At 52.5% G+C, this 16,901-nt stretch overlaps 1 protein-coding gene across 1 annotated transcript in view; it reads right to left on the bottom strand.

Annotated features, from left to right (window-relative positions):
• The window catches only part of LOC144235792 (BPI fold-containing family B member 1-like), a 34,647-nt gene extending 18,429 nt beyond the window's left edge, over positions 1–16,218 (bottom strand). The window contains exon 1 of the mRNA XM_077769394.1: positions 16,200–16,218. The gene's annotated coding sequence lies outside the window, so the exon portion shown is untranslated. The remainder of the gene's footprint in view (positions 1–16,199) is intronic.
• Positions 16,219–16,901: the final 683 nt, after the last annotated feature.

The following is a 16,901-nucleotide window of genomic DNA, read 5'->3' on the forward strand; positions in this document are numbered from 1 at the left end:
TGGGTGGCTGCTTGGAGCCAGGGAGAGAAAGGCAGAGAGGGGGAGAGAGAGAGAGAGGGGGGAAGAGGCCCATGGGTGCCTCCTGGGTGAGGAACTGGGGTATTCTGGCTCCTTGGCCGCTCTGTTCCCCCTGTTCCCCCGCCGGGGCAGAACGTCAGCCCCTGGGAGCTGGTCCTGAGCCTGCCAGCCTGCACCCTGGCTCAGGCTCCAAGCCCCCAGGCCAACTTCTGCCTCCTGCTTAGAGGGAGGGAAGGTGCTGACCTGGAGATCCAAGCCCTGGCTTGGCGCAGCAGGTGGGTCTCTTGCTGCCACAGACAAGCATGGCATCGGGATGACATGTGTCTCTCAGCTGGAGCAAATGAGCTCTCCGAGACACTTGCTATGTGACTCAACATCTGTCTTCCTGCCTGGGCTGTGAGCTCTGGGAAGGAGCACTGGGTCTGCCTGCTCCCTGTTGTGTCCCAAGCATCTGGCACAGTGCCTGGCGCACAGTGGGCGTTTAATAAATACATGGTTGCTGAATGAATGAATGGCCTCAGGAGCCTTGGAAGAATGGGGAATCTGAGCCTGCTAAACTAAGCAGGTCTGAGTCATCAAGACAGAGTGGAGGAGAAATATCATGGGCCTCAGGGCCAGATAGACCCAAGCTGGAGGCCTGCCTCTACCACTTGCTGTGTGATCTTGGGCAAGTCACTTACCCTTTCTGAGTCTCAGTTTTCCATCTGTAAAAATAAGGGTAATTATAGTACTTATATCACAGGGTTGTTGGGAAGATTAAATGAGCCAAAAGTGTTCATGAATATTAGCTGTTATGATGATGATGACAGCTAGTATTACTAATACTGGAGTCAGAAGGAACCACCTTGGAATCAAAGCCAGAAGACAGAGAGGTATTGCCCTGTACCCTGCTCTTCTGCCCAGGAAGCTCAACTCCCACTCCATAATCTTCTTCTTTCAGGCATCTTGACCCTATGTCCCCTTCTGTATATTTGCACACCACCCTGTCCTCTGATCAGAGTGCTCAGGGAGCCAATAGTATGTTAGCATCCCTCCTGTGAAAAAGTGTCTCCTCCCTGGATCCAAGCACCATACACACAGCCACCACATCATATCTCACCTCCTGGCCTTTGCTTATGCTGTTCCCTTTACAATGGGATGCCTTTCTCTCTTCCTTTGTCCAGCCAACTTCAGCTTGCCACCTCTTCCAGGAAGCCTTTCCTGACTGCCCTTTACCACAATGTCCCTTGTCTTTCCTTGAGCACAGCATGTATCACACTGGCCCATGTTGAGGATTTCCTGAGGGCCCGGTTAGTCTGATACTTCTCTTGTCCCCCAGATCACTCCAGCATAGAGCTGGGGACAGAACAATTGGTGTGTGCAGGGTGGGTTTATGTCACTGGGATCAGGCCAGGGAAAGACTCAGCCAGTCTGATTCCTTCATCACTGCCCTTTGGTCTTCTGGGCAAGGGAGCTGAGAGCTGAGAGCCTCTACCTTCCATTAGGAGGGTTCTAGGGGACTAAGGGATCTTACCTCCTGGCCAAGCCTCCCTTCTGTTCTTGACCTGAGTGCAGCAGGTGTCTCCAGCTTAGCACCTTTCTGGTGCCCTCAGGTCTCTGGCCCTTTCTTACACCTTTACCTGAACACGCCGGAGTCTGCAGTCCGCTCCTCTCCTCGGACACTGGGGCTGGAAGTCTAACCTTATATCCTACACACCCCAGTCTGGGAAGGCACTCTTTGCATCTGGGCTGAGACCTTGGGCTGGGCTGAGACCTTGGGCCGGGCTGAGGTCTCCAAGGTAAATATTTGTGGCTGCCCGTGAACCACATCCCTGCCTGGAGGCAGCCTTGGGACTCCAGCTTCCCGGCTTTGGGGGAAGGAGGGTCGGGGCCCCCATGAGGGGTAGGCGGGGCGCTGGGGCACCTGTCGGAGGAGCCGAACCCAGCACAGCGTGGCCTGTGGAAGGGGCTTCCTGCCTTCTGGACCGCCACTCCCACGGGGACAATGATGAGGATGGTAGCAGTGACAACGAAGTAAGCGCCCACACCATGGCAGGCGCTGCCCTCAGCTTTACTCGTCATGTCAGTGGAGACTGGTCCCCACCAGGATCGGTATCACTATCCCAACATTACTGCTGAGGAGCCGCCTCACACAGCCGGAGAGTGGCTGAGCCGGGATTCAGCCAGAATCCTGACTCCAAAGCCCCTCTGGGGATGTGTCTACAGCGGGCAGAGAGAGAGTGTCCTGAGGACAGTCTGGGTCCGAGTCCCAGCTCCAACATTTCCATGATGTGTGACTTGGGGGACGTTCCCTAACCTCTCCAAGTCTCAGTTTTTCATCCGTGAAATGGGAATAATAGTGGCGCCTACGTACTAGTGTGCTGAGAGGAGCACAGTGGGCGTGGCTTCTTTGAGCATAGGGCCCGGCACAGAGTATGCGCTCAATAAATGTGAGTGGTTGTTGCTGCTCTTATCACTGCTTGTAATAGGAGGGGCCTTTCTTTGTTGAGCGGTAATGATCCTAATTTAGTCCAGATAATTAACTTGGGGGAAGGAAGTAATAGCCTTGCCCATAGCTTCTTCCTCAATACCTCCAAGGTTACACATCCCCATTAATTAATTCACTCAAGAGAATAGGTTTGAATCCCATTTTTGCCTCTGCTGGGTGGCCCTGGGCAAAGTGCTTCACCTCTCTGGGCTTCAGTGTCCTCATCCATAAGGTAGGAAGGATAGTATCACCTCCTTCACAGACTGCCTGAGAGCATGAAGTGAAGTGTGTGCTCACATAGCAGGTGTTTTTTAGTTATTCATTCGGCAGTAATTAGTACCCACTTTGCCTTGGACCCCCTTCAGGAATCTCCATGAATATGTGTGGAAGGAATGAGTAATGAGGCATGACTGGGAACCAAGGGAACAAAGCAATCGTCCCAGGGGACCCCCATCACCCACCCCTGGGTACAGCCTTGCCTCATTTACCCCACAGTCACTCAGGCTGATGTCAGCAGCCCTGGGTTTATACTAAGGGTACCTGAGGCTCAGGGAGGCGAGTGACTTGCTCCAGGTCCCACGGCCAGGGCTGTCAGAGCTGCGACTTGGATCCAGTCTGTCTGGTCCAGACCACAAGCTCGTTGCCACCCACCCTTCTTGACTCCAGGCCCATGTTGGGAGGGTGGGATGTAAACATGGCCTTCTGACATGGTTCAGCGAATCGTCCTTGATGCCCTGCTTCAGTCTGGAAGATAGCTCAGAGCTGAGAGGGCTGTTGCTGAGTCCCATCTCCACGTGCGGGGCACCAGAGAGGGGCAGTGAATGCCTGAGGCCCCTCAGTGCGTGTGTGGCCTGGCCCTGGCCCTGTCTCCGCCGCCTGGAGGTGTCAAGGGGAAAAGGCAAGGAGCATTTGCTATCCTGCCACGTCTGCAAATGTGCCAAACGCCTAAAGATGATACGCTTTGGGAGTCACGGAGGCCTCCTGGAGGGGTCTTGCCAGTCCCTTGGGCGCGGCTCCAGGGACCCAGGTGCTCCCTCTTGGGATCCCCAGCTGGTCACGCCTGCTGCCTGGGGACAATGCCCCTCTGTGGGAGGCCTGCGTCCAGTGCCAGGGCCTGGGCCTGCCTCCGCTGCCGCTTCCTGCCTCTTGGCCCTGGTACGCTCGCTGGAGTCGACACGCACGACTCCTATCTGTTGGCCCGGCCACCTTGCAGCCCAGGGCCGGCATGGCTCTGTCCTCGGTGCCACTCAGCGCTCCTGTCAGGCTGCTGACGGCCTTCTGTCCTCTCACCTCTTTGCGGCTCCCAGGCCTTTGCTTGTGCGGCGTCCTGTTCCCGACCTTGTCCGTTCCCCCCAAAAGTCCATCGTGCCCTGTGTAGGCAGCAGGACAGGGGAAAGCCTCTGGACTCTGACAGAGGTGGTCCAGTCTGTGCTCTTGGGTTCATCAAGTGTGAGGCCACAGGAACATTGCTCTCCCCCCGCACCCATGAGCCTCTGTTTCCTCAGTTGTGAAATTGGACTGTATTGACGGTCACATAACGATAATGTGAAATACTTGGAACACCAGAGAATTTAGTAAATGGTAAATGCTGTTATTGTTGTTGGGATATTAGCATCACTGGTCTTCAAGGCCTAATTCAGAAGGTGGGATCTGCTTAAAGCTGCCCGACTGCTGTCCCACCTGGACCAGTGTCCTCCTGGGAGCCCCCAAAGTACCAATTATTTACTCTCTTGGAACTTGGATCCTCTTCTGCCTTGAGAGGTGTCCACTTTATCCATCTACCCATTCATGCATTCATTAATTCATTCCAGTCTCCTCTCTGGTCTCCGTGTTTCCACCTTTAGTTCCCCCCGACCCCGCTCCCAAAATCCAACTTCCACCCAACAGCCCCAGTTAACTTTAAAAATGTCACTCAGATTTTGCCACACCCCTGCTGATTAAAACCCTCCAAAGGCCTCTGTGGCTCTTACAAGAAAATCCAAGCTTGACAAGGCCCTACGTGCTTGGCTGTTGCCCACCTCTCAGTGCTCATCTCTTGCGCCTCTTGCATCTTGTGCCTCTCACTTCTACCTCAGGGCCTTTGCACATGCTGAGCCGTCTCCCAGGAGTGCTCTTCTGCCAGCTTGGCTCCTTCTCATTCACCAAGCCTCAGCTGCAGTGTCCCTTCCCTGGAAAGGCCTTTCCTTGCCACCCTTGCTGAAGTAGGGGTCTTCTTGCTCTTCTCTCTCACTGCTCACTCATGGGTGTCTTCACTGGCACTCATATCTGGAAACAAGCACGGTGGTTCCACAGATGATGCCATGTACCCAGAAAAGGGGCCAGAACACAGTGCAAGCTGATAGCCAGGAACCGGTCACACCACCCTCAGGTCCGCTGTGTTGAGGCTTCTGACCCAGATCAAGGTGATAAAGAATCATGAGGGCAAAGAAGGAAGGTCTGTGAAGGCACCTTTTATGAGACAGCTACAGCTGTGGTCCCTCCTGCCACTCTCCCGGCAAAGAGAGCAGGGGGGGTGGGGGGTGGGGCCTCTGCTCCTATTGTGGGCCTAGAAGGAGGGGGCTTTCCAGGGACCAGGTAGGGGCTTCGGGGGACATGCAGTGGCCTGGTTTCTATCTTTTGCCTGAGACAAAGAGGCTGTGAGCTGCCATCACAGTGGGCAGAGTGGCTTCTGAGGAAAATTATGGCTCTGGATAGGGTCAAAGCTTGTGTGCATGGTTTTCCAAGAACCCTGCAGGGATTTGCTTAAGTCCTTCACAACACCATCTCCTGGATGGGCAGGGAAGGATTCTAGAGAGCCAGGGGCCAGGGGTGGCATGCGGGGTGGTCAGCCGCTGGAGGGGCTCTGCCCTTGTCTGAGCTTGCAGCTTGAGAGGCCTGGGAGGGAGGTTTGAAAATACCCCCAAGAAGGTGACCACCAGAACTCTAAACATTTTTTGGCTCCCTAGAGGCGAGAGAGCAATACTAGCAGCCAAGGGAAACTTGCCCCTTTTCCTCTCTTTTCTGACTGTGCTCCATCCCTGGATGGAACCAGAGAGGAAGGGAACACGTTGTTTGTGTGTGTGTGTGTGTGTGTGTGTGTGAGCGAGAGGGAGAGAGAGAGAGGGCGAGGGGAGGGAGAGAGAGAGGGAGAGAGAGAGAGAGAGAGAGAGAGAGAGAGAGTGAAAGCCAGTTCACAGAAGCCTTGGTTAGGGGTGGGGAGAGAGGGTGAAATCAGAGATACTGAAAGCTGGACACACAGGCACCACAAAGTGTCAAAGTAGAAAAGACCTCTTCCATTCTCGAGATGACCAAACTGAGGCCCAGAGAGGAAAACAACCCCATTTTCCAGACAAGCGAGGTTCTTAGAGAAGGGAAGTGATGTGCCCAGGGCCCCACATCGATAAAATGTGGAGCCAGTTCTGTCTGACTCTGCAGCCTATGACCTGCCTCTTTGTCCCAGCTGACCCCATCACCTCCAGCTGGGACAGGGATGTCTTTCTCTGAGAAGTGCATGGTCCTATGGAAACCCAGAAAGAGTGAGAGGACGTGGCCAGGCCGGCCAGATGAGATCTGGAGGACTTACACACTGTGACTGTCCCAGAAGGCAAGGAGGAAGCCGCCTGCAGGAGCTCTCCCAAGTGGGCTTCGGTCCTCAATTTAAAGGGGCTCTTTTGGGGCGCCTGGGTGGCTCAGTCAGTTAAGTGTCTGACTTCAGCTCACGTCACGATGTCACAGTTTGTGGGTTCGAGCCCCGCGTTGGGCTCTGTGCTGACAGCTCAGAGCATGGAGCCTGCTTCAGATTCTGTGTATCCCTCTCTCTCTGACCCTCCCCTGCTCATGCTGTCTCTTAGAAATAAATAAAACATAAAATTGTTTTTTAAATAAAAGGGCTCTTTGTCGGCACCAAAGATGCCACGAGAATGGCAGAAAGATTTCATACGTGGTGCCCACCCTGTTGCCTGGAAGTGGCTGTTGGAGTCCTCGAGGGTCAGGACTCCGCAGAAGCGCGTGATGGCGGATTCGCAGTGTGGCCACGGGCCATACAGATGCGACGCTCTTGCTGAGTGCCACCTGTGTTCTGGTTAAGGATGTTGCATTCCCTTGCAGCCATCGAGGAGATAACAGCGTGGAGAAAACATCCAGACAGGATGGAGGTGGCTAGTGCTTTCGGACACATCAGTTCTCCTCCCTGGGCCTCAGTCTCCCTAGCTGTCAGGTAAGGATGCTGGGCTCCTGGATGCTGGAGAGGGGGTCAGTGAGTAAGTAGTGAGGAATGGGCAGCTCCCGAGGGCACGTCTGCTCTCAGGAAGGCTCCAGGGCCATGCGGGTTCTGTCCGAGGGACCTGTCCAGCGACCTGGGCAAAAGGACCTGTTAGGTGGCCCCCCACAGCATTATGTATAACAACCCTAAGGTGGGACCAGCTTAAATGTCCAGCAACGCATGGGATTCATCAAATACATTGTTTATTTTAGAAACTTCTATTTTTTAGGAAAAAAAAATTTTTTTTTTCCAATCTGGAAAAATACTGGAAGGAAACTCACCAAAATGGCAACAGTGTTTATTTCCTGGAAGAGTCATCACAGTTGACTTGTACCATCTTCCTTGTGTTTTCAGAATTGAAAAAGTTTTTATGCTGAATACATTTTTTTTGGATCAGCAAACAGCCCCATGAAATGGCTTGAAAATGAGTAAATAAAGGTCAGGTGGAGAGCAGGGGAGTGGAGGAAGCCTCACCCCTTTCCCAGCACCACCCACAGCCCCCTCCGCCCAGGATTCCAGGCAGACACGGCTCGGCTCGGAAGGGCCAGCAGATAGACAGACAGATAGATAGCCGTTCCAAGAAAAACCCAGTCACGCCAGTCCCGGAACCACCGCTGGAACTTCATGGCCATAATCCCTCTTTTGTGGGACAAGAGTAGATTAGATTCACTGCAAATACGTAAGCCAGACTTCTGGCTTCCCAGGGACACAAAGACCAGATATGCCCTGCGCTCGTAGGGCTCACGGTCAGGGTGGGGGACCACACAAGGTGGGACACACAGTGTGTATCTTACAGGGACAGACAGGTCAGGCTTTGGGTCATGATCAGGGTCAATGCAGGCAGAGGGCTAAGCGTGGTGACCNGCATTGGTAAAGTGCTCTTAGAAGGGGAGCCCACGGCGACAGTGCAGTAACTGAGGTGAGCCCAGGAGCATGGCGCCAAGTGCTGTGATGGAGGTTGGCACGGGACTTGTCGTCAGGGCCAGAGTGTAGGACACAGGCAAAGGGTGCCAAATGGTAAGACTGTCAAATGACCGTGAGGGGGGTTCACATGCATCTAGTATGTGACAGTTCCCAGCAGCTCAGAGGGCGTGCGTGCACTGCCTGACCGGGGAGGAGGGTAGATCAAAGAAGGCTTCATGGAAGGGGTGACATTTGATCTGGGCTTCGGGGATAATGGTAAGAGGCTGGTAATGAGGGCTAGTGGAGGAAGGATTTCCAGGAGGAGGGGCCAATGAAGGAGGTGGGTTTTGGAAAGAGGGAGTCTGGGGGGCTCCTCCAAGTCTTGTGATGGAACAGAGTAGGTGGTAGGGAGGCGGGGTGGGGCCATCTGCACCAGAAACTAGACTGCAGGTTGGAGGTGAAGTGGGGCTGGGGTCCTGGAAGCCCCTTGGCGTGCCCTGGAGCCTCCCTCAGCAGAGGGCAGTCTGGTGTGACCTCCGAGGCCAGGCCTCAGGGACCCTGCTTGTCCGAACACCCTGGCCCCAGCTGTCCTGAGGCCTCTGTTTCTCTCACACGTGCACCAGCTGGTTTCTGTAGGTTCTTGTCATCTTTCTTCTGCCTCTCCCTCTGTCCCTGTCTCTGTCCATCTCTCGCCACCTCAGAGGCCCAGGAGGGAGCTGGGGGAGCCAGGTGGAGAGCACAGGTGTGGGCACTTTGACAGGTGGTTCCCCACCGCCCCTGCCCCCCAGCTACACATGGGTGGCCTTAGACAAATGTGTCCCCAGGAGGTGCTTGGGCCCTGCCCTCGTCCCTCAGCGATGACTGACTTGCTGGCTCAGTTGTGGGCCTTGAAGGGAGCCACCCAGCCATATGAGTACTCACTCCCTGTTCTGAGCACTTCCAGGCTCCGTTCTGGAGCGCTATTAACTCCTAACCGCCAGAGGTCAGTGCGCTGTGGTAAGTGCTTCCTCAAAGCCCAGCCAGGGCCACTCTTAATATGATTTCTACTGAGATCGTTTCAGTCGTTTTTGTTGACATTGTGTAGCTGTAACCGGAAAGACTACGTGGCTTTACAAGCTGGGGGATGAGAACTGTCCTCTGGAGTTTCTGTCCATCCTTAGAAACAGGGTCTGGCTGTGTGTGTATGTGTGTGAGCTGGAAAGTGAGGGTTCCCCTGGGAGATGGGGGTCCCTGGGTCAGGCCTCTGAGAGCAGCTGAGGCTCCAACTGGGGAGCCTCAGTTTGGGGGACTCAGAGGTTCAGCCTCATAACCTCCCAAATGGTCATCCTCAGAGGCAGCCTCTCAGGGGTGACCAGGTGGGGAGGGTGGGGAAGGTCTCACCGGCAGCCCTGAGCAGACCCAGGGAAGCACCTATGCCTGGAGNCAGAGAGAGAGAGGGAGACACAGAATCTGAAGCTGTCAGCACAGAGCTCGAACCCATGAATCGTGAGATCATGACCTGAGCTGAAATTGGACGCTTAACTGACTGAGCCACCCAGGCGCCCCTCCCTCATTCTCTTAAGGAGCTCAGGACAGGTGGGACAGACAGACACAGTCAGCCAGCAAATAAGTGGGCCGGTCAGGGAGTTGTATGACACACTCCATGTGTGTGGACACAATTCTGGGTGTACTTTGGACAAAGCAGGGAGCAATCAGTGCCCCTCCCTTCCCGGGCTTACATCCTCCTGGGGAGAGAGTGAGCCAGAAATGGACAAGGAAACAGAAGAACATAGCACTCACTTGTCTCAGTCATAGGACAGAGATAAAAAATAAGGAACAGGTATGGAGTCCTCGAACCATCAGGGCCTCAGGAGGGTTTGAGTGGTTTTAGCCCCTTGGGGAACTAGATGCCCTCCCCCAGCACCACACACACACACACACACACACACACACACACAAACACACACACCAGGCAAATCCCGCCTTGTTCTGCTTCTGAATTTCACATGTTTCCTTTCTTTGGAATGCAGTTTTGGGGGCTGATTATGTATGGAAGGAGAGCTTGTCTGAGGTATGGAATAGGAATGGCCCTACCATTTCTGAGCACTCATTCCCTGCCAGACAGAGCCTCCGGCCAGTTCACTCTGCTCCCCTCATTGTACAGATAGGGGATTGGAGGTGTAGAAAGGAGGGTTGGCTTGCTCAAGGTCACACAGCTCCCTGGATAAGAGGCCAGGATCTGAACTCTGGTTCGTCTGACTCTGAAACCGGCGCTCAGCCTTTTAGTCCCCACCTCCCGCCCACCTGCTGCTAGTGTACGGGCCTTCCCTGCCTGCCGCTTCTGCCTTCATGGTTTGCAGTGTGTGCCAAAGCCTGGGCTTACTCTCTACTCAGCGTGCATTTTGGAGTCATGTTTGAAAACGTAAATACATTCAATATTCTATTTCTTACGGAAATGGTGTAACATTACCCAAAGTGAGAAAACAATACTGCTTCCCATAAATCAGAGGCGACATCACGACGCTAGTGGCCACAGTGGACATTTGTGGCTATAATTCAGCTCAGTGAGCACTTATGCGCCCTTTGCTTGCATTATTTAATGGGACCATTTAACCCTACACTGATGCCTGGAGGTGGGCACCGTTTTATCCACAGTTTTCAGGTACGGTTTGGATGAGTCCCTTTCCGAGAGGTGAGATATTTTTCCTAAGGTCACAGTGAAAACAAACAGAAGGACGTCGTTGAACTCTGGCCAGCAGTGTTGCGGCTCGAGGCACCTGGAGGGAATCCCCCGTGTTTGGAGAGGTGTTGCACGAGCATATTCTGCCAAGCCCTTTGTATTGGAAGGATGGGGAAAGAGTGGGAAAGTGACTCACTTTCTCACCCCACTGATGGTGAGGGAGGCAGCTCCGCTTCTGGAAAAGCTGCACCAGGCTCTCTGTCATGCATCAGAAAGTGCCTTGGAACGATTTCTGAGTGCGTGCGAGCCGGATCTGAAACGCCTTACCACCGTACAGCAGTTCTGTCCGCTGGCACCAGCAGAGGCTCTAAACCCCAAACGAAGTTGAGTTCTTGAACATCTTCGCACCTTTTCTGGCCTTGCAATCTCTGTGGATTGACAGTGTCTTGCGCTTTGCTTCTCTTGACTTCCCGGCTGGGGTGAGGGTGGGGGAGCCCGGGAGGGGAGCAGGGGGACCCATCAGCACCTCACTCGAGGTCACCCACGTGGGAGTAGGTTCCTGTGCTAACATATACTACCAAGTCACCCAGTCCTCCAGGGGAGCAGAGAGGAGAGCCAGCAGGCCCATCTGAAGGCGGGGGCATCGCAGAGCTGGAAAGGGACATTAAGCATGCCCCCACCCCCGCCCTGCCCCTCCCGCCCTGCTTCTCTGCCTTCAGCATTTACTGCTTCTGGGAGAGGCCATTCCAGAGTTTCCTTGTGCACAGAGGACCTGGCTTCTGGCCTGCTCCCCCTCATTCTTCCCCTCCCCCTCTTGCCTCCTGAGTCCCCCCCACAAATGGCATCTCTGGCCTCCCTGCTCTCCCCTCCTCGGCCTGATCTCACCTCCAGCCTCATTATTTCTTCCCCGGGGCAGTTGTAGCAGCCTCCTCACTGTCCTCCTGGGGTCAGACCTGGCCCCCTCAAATTTCCCGTCTGTGCTGTAGACCTAGGCAGACCCATCTCCCCTCCCCACAACATTCGTACCAGTTTACATTCGTACCCACAGAGTCTGAGCGTTCCTGTTGCTCCGCTCCAGCACCGGCACGTGGTGGTATCTGTTCCTGTCAATTTTAGTCTTTCTGGTGGATGTGCCAATGCTGTCTTGTCATAGAGTGTGCCCCTGGCTCGGTATGGCCTCGGGAGGACACCCAGCTCTCAGCCTTAGCGCTGAGTTCCCCAATGTCCAGCCCTTCTCTGTCCGGCCTCCCCTTTAACTTTCCTACCACATTCACCTGAGTGTGTGTTTTTCCTCCATGCATCCGACCAGTTCATTTTCTCTCTGCTTCTTACATGGCTGGTTCCTCCGCCTAGAATGTGCTCCTGCCCTCGCTCATCTGACGACTCCCCAGTGATCTTTCTAGACCATACGTGTCACTTTCATGCAACCTTCCTGGACTTCTCACTCAGAGGAAGTCATTTCCTCCTTGGTGCTGGGACAGTCCTTCCCAGCTACTTCTCCTGCAGCTCTGAGCACCCTGCTCTGTAACTGCCTCACTCACTGGACTGGGAGCTCCATGTCCTGACACCCGTCTGACCCATTCCCATGTCTCCAGCATCCAGCAGAGTCCGCACCTAACAGGAGCTCGGGAGGCACTTCACAACATCGACGGAGGTGGCCGTGGCGACGGCTTGCCTGCTGACGGCCACCGCACGCTCGTGTGTGCTGGGCACATCGGCTCCCTCACTGAATCCTCACCCCTGCCCTGGGAGGGAGAGGTATTAGCATCCCGGTGACACAGGCGAGAAACTCAAGGCCCAGAGAGGCCAGGAGACCTGCTCCAGGAAACAGCTGCCATGTGCCAAAGCTGGAAGATGTGGGCATCTTCTTACCACTTGGGCATCTGCTCCCATGTCCCCTCCTTGGAGGGGTCTTCCTGCATTTCCTTCCTGCACTCCCCAGCCACAGCCCCGTCTCTCTCCATTACAGACTTTGTGGCCTTCATAGCCCCATCACAGCCTTCAGTGGTCCTTGTTACTTATTCATTTATGTGCTTCTTGTCTGTCCCCCCAACCCCAGACACTGAGCTCATGGGGACTGCAGCTTTGTCACGTCCACTACGTCGCCCCAGCACATTGCCACACTGTGTGGCAGACAGTAGGGGCTCCATAAGTGCTGACTGGATGCGGATCAATGGATGCCCATACCCATACTCTTTTTTAGAAAGGTTAAGAAATGGGTGTAAAAAACATATGCAATACACTTAAAGATGTGTACGTTTCATGCTGTATAACTTTTACCTTAAAGTTAAAAAAACATAAGCAAAAATTGAACTCTATAGTTAAAGAAATGAGTCCTGAAGTGTTTAAAGATAAAGTGAACTGCTATCTGCAGTTTACTTGGAAATGCATCAAAAGACAAGACGCTTGGATGGATGGAACGATGGATAGACAGACACATGATAGCAAACTGTTAATTATTGAAACGGGGTGGTAGGTCTGTAAGGTGCTTATTTTGCAATTATTTCAAATTTGCTGTGTGTTTGAATACATTTATAACAATGAAATGTTGAGGGACAAGTCATACGTGAATGGGATAATATTCCACCAGCACAAAGGGTACTGAATGAAACACAGACATACAGTCTCCTCACCCTCAACTCCCTATACTCGAGTGTTGTTGTTGTTGTCTTTTTTTTTTTTTTTTCATTTTTAGAGAGAGTGAGTGAGAGCNTTAGAGAGATGGGAAGAGGGGGAGAGAGAGAGAGAGAGAGAGAGAGAGAGAGAGAGAGAGGATCCTGAGCAGGCTCCAAGCTCACATGGAGCCCAATGTGGGGCTCGATCCCACGACCCTGGGATTGTGACCTGAGCTGAAATCAAGAGTCAGGTGCTCAACTGACAGCCAACCCAGGCACCTTTGCCTGAAGTTTTAATCACTATAAACACTTCCTTGTCTGTGCTTCCAGGAAGGACCTGTCTTTTTTCAATAATCACAGAAGGACCAAACTACATTGCATTTGCATCTTGTTCCCCTCACCCCTCATTAATGTGCGTTGGAGATTTTACCACATCAACATATACAGATTTAGTGTTTCACCTCCTTCTCTCCAACCATGGGCATCTCATCCACATGAATTCACTCCCTCCTCACTGCCTCCGTGGCCCCTTCCAGCTATTTCTACTGCAGCTCTGCTCACTGTTAGGAAGGGAAGCATAAGGCACCCTGCCACCTAGCTGTTCCATCTTGAGGGAGGGGCTGGCCTTTATGACACTCTTATCAATGGGTGATTGGCCACTCCCATCTGAAGGCAATTCCCTAGAGAGAGGGGCACCGTCAGTAGCGAATGCCTGCTGACAGCAGCTGGAGGTTGGTGCCCAGTAAAGAGGATCTGGGTGTGGCCGGCCAGTGTCCACAGCCCACCACGTGCCCTGTCAGATGGCCTTTTCTGTCATCCTAAGTTCACTGCATCCAGGCACAGCTGCTCCAGAATTCTGGGTGATCATTGTTAGGGGCTGAAATGTGTGCCCCCTAAATTCATGTGTTGAAGCTCTAACCTTGAGTACCTCAACTGTGACCATATCAGGAGATAAGGCCTTTAGACAGATGATTAAGTTAGAATGAGGCCATTGGGTGGCCCTGCCCCAATCTCACCAGTGTCCTTATGGGAAGAGGTGATTAGGACACACAGAGGTGTCAGGGGCACGTGTGCACAGAGGGACGACCGAGTGAGGCTGCGGCAAGAGAGCAGAGAGGGGAAACCAATCCTGCCGGCACCTTGATCTTGGACTTCCAGCCTTCAGAACCGTGAGAAATTGAGTTTTGTTGTTTAAGGCACCAAGTCCATACTCCTTTGTTATGGTTGCCCTAGCACGCTGATGGGTCACGACTCATGGGAGACTCCCAGTACTAACTAGAGGCCCTGACATTGCAGTTGACTGTGGGGCCTTAACTGATACTCATAATCCCCCTCCTCTACTGTCCATTCGAAACTGCCCTGATCCTCCCCAATTCTGCTGGTGCAGGTGGCAGGCTGGTCACCCGAACAGAAGGTACCATATCAGGAATGCAGTATTAGTCCCTGTTGTTAACAGGTCGTATTTTCAGTGGCGGTTAACTAAATCAGCCTCTTTAAATCTTACTTATTCCAGATTCCTGACTAAACTATGCAGTTACTTCCTTCACTAAATATCCTGTCATTTTTCTCTTTCCTCAAAGTGGGTGACAAAGTGCGCAGCCTGAAGCTTAGCCTGCTGAGAGCATTTCCTCCCATTGCTCTTCCAAGGTCACCCCGGAGGGAGGCTACGGTGAGGGCTGGTTCTCTCTCCTCCGTCAGCCGTCAGCCAGTAATGGGGAATACCTGCTGTGGCCTCCTATGGCCATCGATGTGAGCTGAGGGAGGAGTGTCAGTGCAACACTAGGAGGTGACGTAGGTGACATGGAGGGTCTGGGTCGCGCTGTTTACTTCCTCCTGCTGGGTCTTCTGAAGCCCAAACTAGATGTACTGCTTCTATCAGATGATGGATCGCTGTTGGTCCTGCCTGACCCTATGGCTTGGTGGATAACGTGCCGAGTGCATGTTCAGTTCTGGTCTCATGGTCAGTTGATGCCCTATGGTCAGGTGCTTCTCTACTAACACTCAGATGCCAGGAGCTGTTTCCCTTCCCTTCCCTTCCCTTCCCTTCCTTTCCCTTCCCTTCCCTTCCCTTCCCCCATTTCTCTTCCCTTCTCTTCCCTTCCCTTCCCCCCCTTCTCTTCCCTTCTCTTTCCTTCCCTTCCCTTCCCTTTCCTTTTCCTTCTGTTTCCTTTTCTTTCCTTTCCTTGTTTCCTTTTCTTAAATTTATTTATTTATTTTGAGAGAGAGTGTGTGTGTGTAAGTAGGGAAGGGGCAGAGAGAGAGAGAGAAGGAGAGAGAGAGAATCCCAAGCAGGCCCTGTACCACCAGTGCAGACAGTGGAGGGCTTGAACCCATGAACCGTGAGATCACGACCTCAGCCTAAGTAGGATGCTTAACCAACTGAGCCACTTAGGCACCCCAGGAGCTGTTTTCCAACAGATCACGGCTGAAAATGGCGTGGCCTTGACCCAGAATTCTAGCAGTCTTCTCCGTGACTCCCTTACTGGGGTGTGTCAGAAACGCCACATGGTTTCTTTCTCTAACACAGATACTTCTAGCACCGTGAAGTCAGCCTGATCACATGGCTCCAGCCACAGCGCTGGAGCTGCTGCAGAGCCTTTTTATTGCTCCAGACCCCACTCGAAACTAGCATAGTAGATGCTCAGTAAATATTCCCCTCTGTGGGAGGAAGGAGTGCAGAGCAGGAGTTATAGATGCAAATGACGGTCGGGCAAGGTTGCCAGAAAAAATACAGGCAGTCATTTAAATATTTTGGTCAGAAAACATACAGGATGCTTACTTGAATTTGAACGTTAGATGAATAATATTTCAGGTTAAGTATATTTCTTGCCACATTTGGGACATACTTACACTAAAAGTTATTCATTGTTTATCTGAAATTCAAACATCCAGTGGTTTTTTAAAAAAATATTTTTATTTATTTCTGAGAGAGAGAGAGTGACAGCATGAGCAGGGGAGGGTCAGAGAGAGAGGGAGACACAGAATCTGAAACAGGCTCCAGGCTCTGAGCTGGCTGTCAGCACAGAGCCTGATGCAGGGTTTGAACCCATGAGCCGCGAGATCATGACCTGAGCTGAAGTTGAACTCTTAACCGACTGAGCCACCCAGGTGCCCCAAACATCCAGTGTTTTTATTGGTAAATCCAGCAACCGTACTTTAGGGACTAAGCATTTAATAGCATAGGGCAGTTTGGTGTGGTAGAGTTCAGGGAAAAGGTGAATACATTTACAATCACACCCAATTGGCAAAAAAATCAGTATTTAAAATAGTTTAAAGTAAAAATGCAAAACAACTTACCAGATTTGGCTGGAGGCTCATAAATTGGTAACCCCTGGCAAAGAGCTTGGGCTCTAGAGGTTGACTGCTGGGATTCAAATCCTGGATCCACTGCCCACAAACTTTATGACCTTGAACCTTAGAGGCTTCATGTCTGTGAGGATTAAATAAGATGTGGCTTTGAAAGAGCTTAGTAAGGTGCTGGACTCACCATTACTGCTAAATAGATGTTAAGCTTCAAGATGACTGCTGGGTTGCCTGCAACAGCAGGCACAGTGGCCACAGGACAGGAGGGCGAGCGGGAGCTGGTGCAAGGCTAGGCTCCTGCGGGCTTGGGGGGAGATTCAGTAGCTAGGCTAGCGAGGCACTGGAAGATGGGTCCCCAAGCTCCTTAGATTCCAGTCACTCACATATCAACCCCCTCGGCCACACAGCTTCTGCCATACACCAGCCACCGTCACCTTTACTTAATATTCTCCTTCACATTGTCTCCCTAGTTTTAAAGAAATCTATTCTAATAGGAAACATTACAATTTTCAGTTAAATGCCCCAACATCAACTCTCAGAAATAAAAGACAATAACATGGTGGTTTCACAAGGGAAACAGAAAAATTAAAAATTTATTTAATAAATTAATGGAGCATTTCCTGGAATTGGAGCAATTCTCTCTATCTCTCTCATCAGAGAGCCTGCAACACCCCAAGTATTAAAGACGGGCTAGTT

This window comes from Crocuta crocuta, unplaced genomic scaffold (genome assembly GCF_008692635.1).
Source record: "Crocuta crocuta isolate KB4526 unplaced genomic scaffold, BGI_CrCroc_1.0 scaffold445, whole genome shotgun sequence".
In the NCBI taxonomy this organism is placed as follows: Eukaryota; Metazoa; Chordata; class Mammalia; order Carnivora; family Hyaenidae; genus Crocuta; species Crocuta crocuta.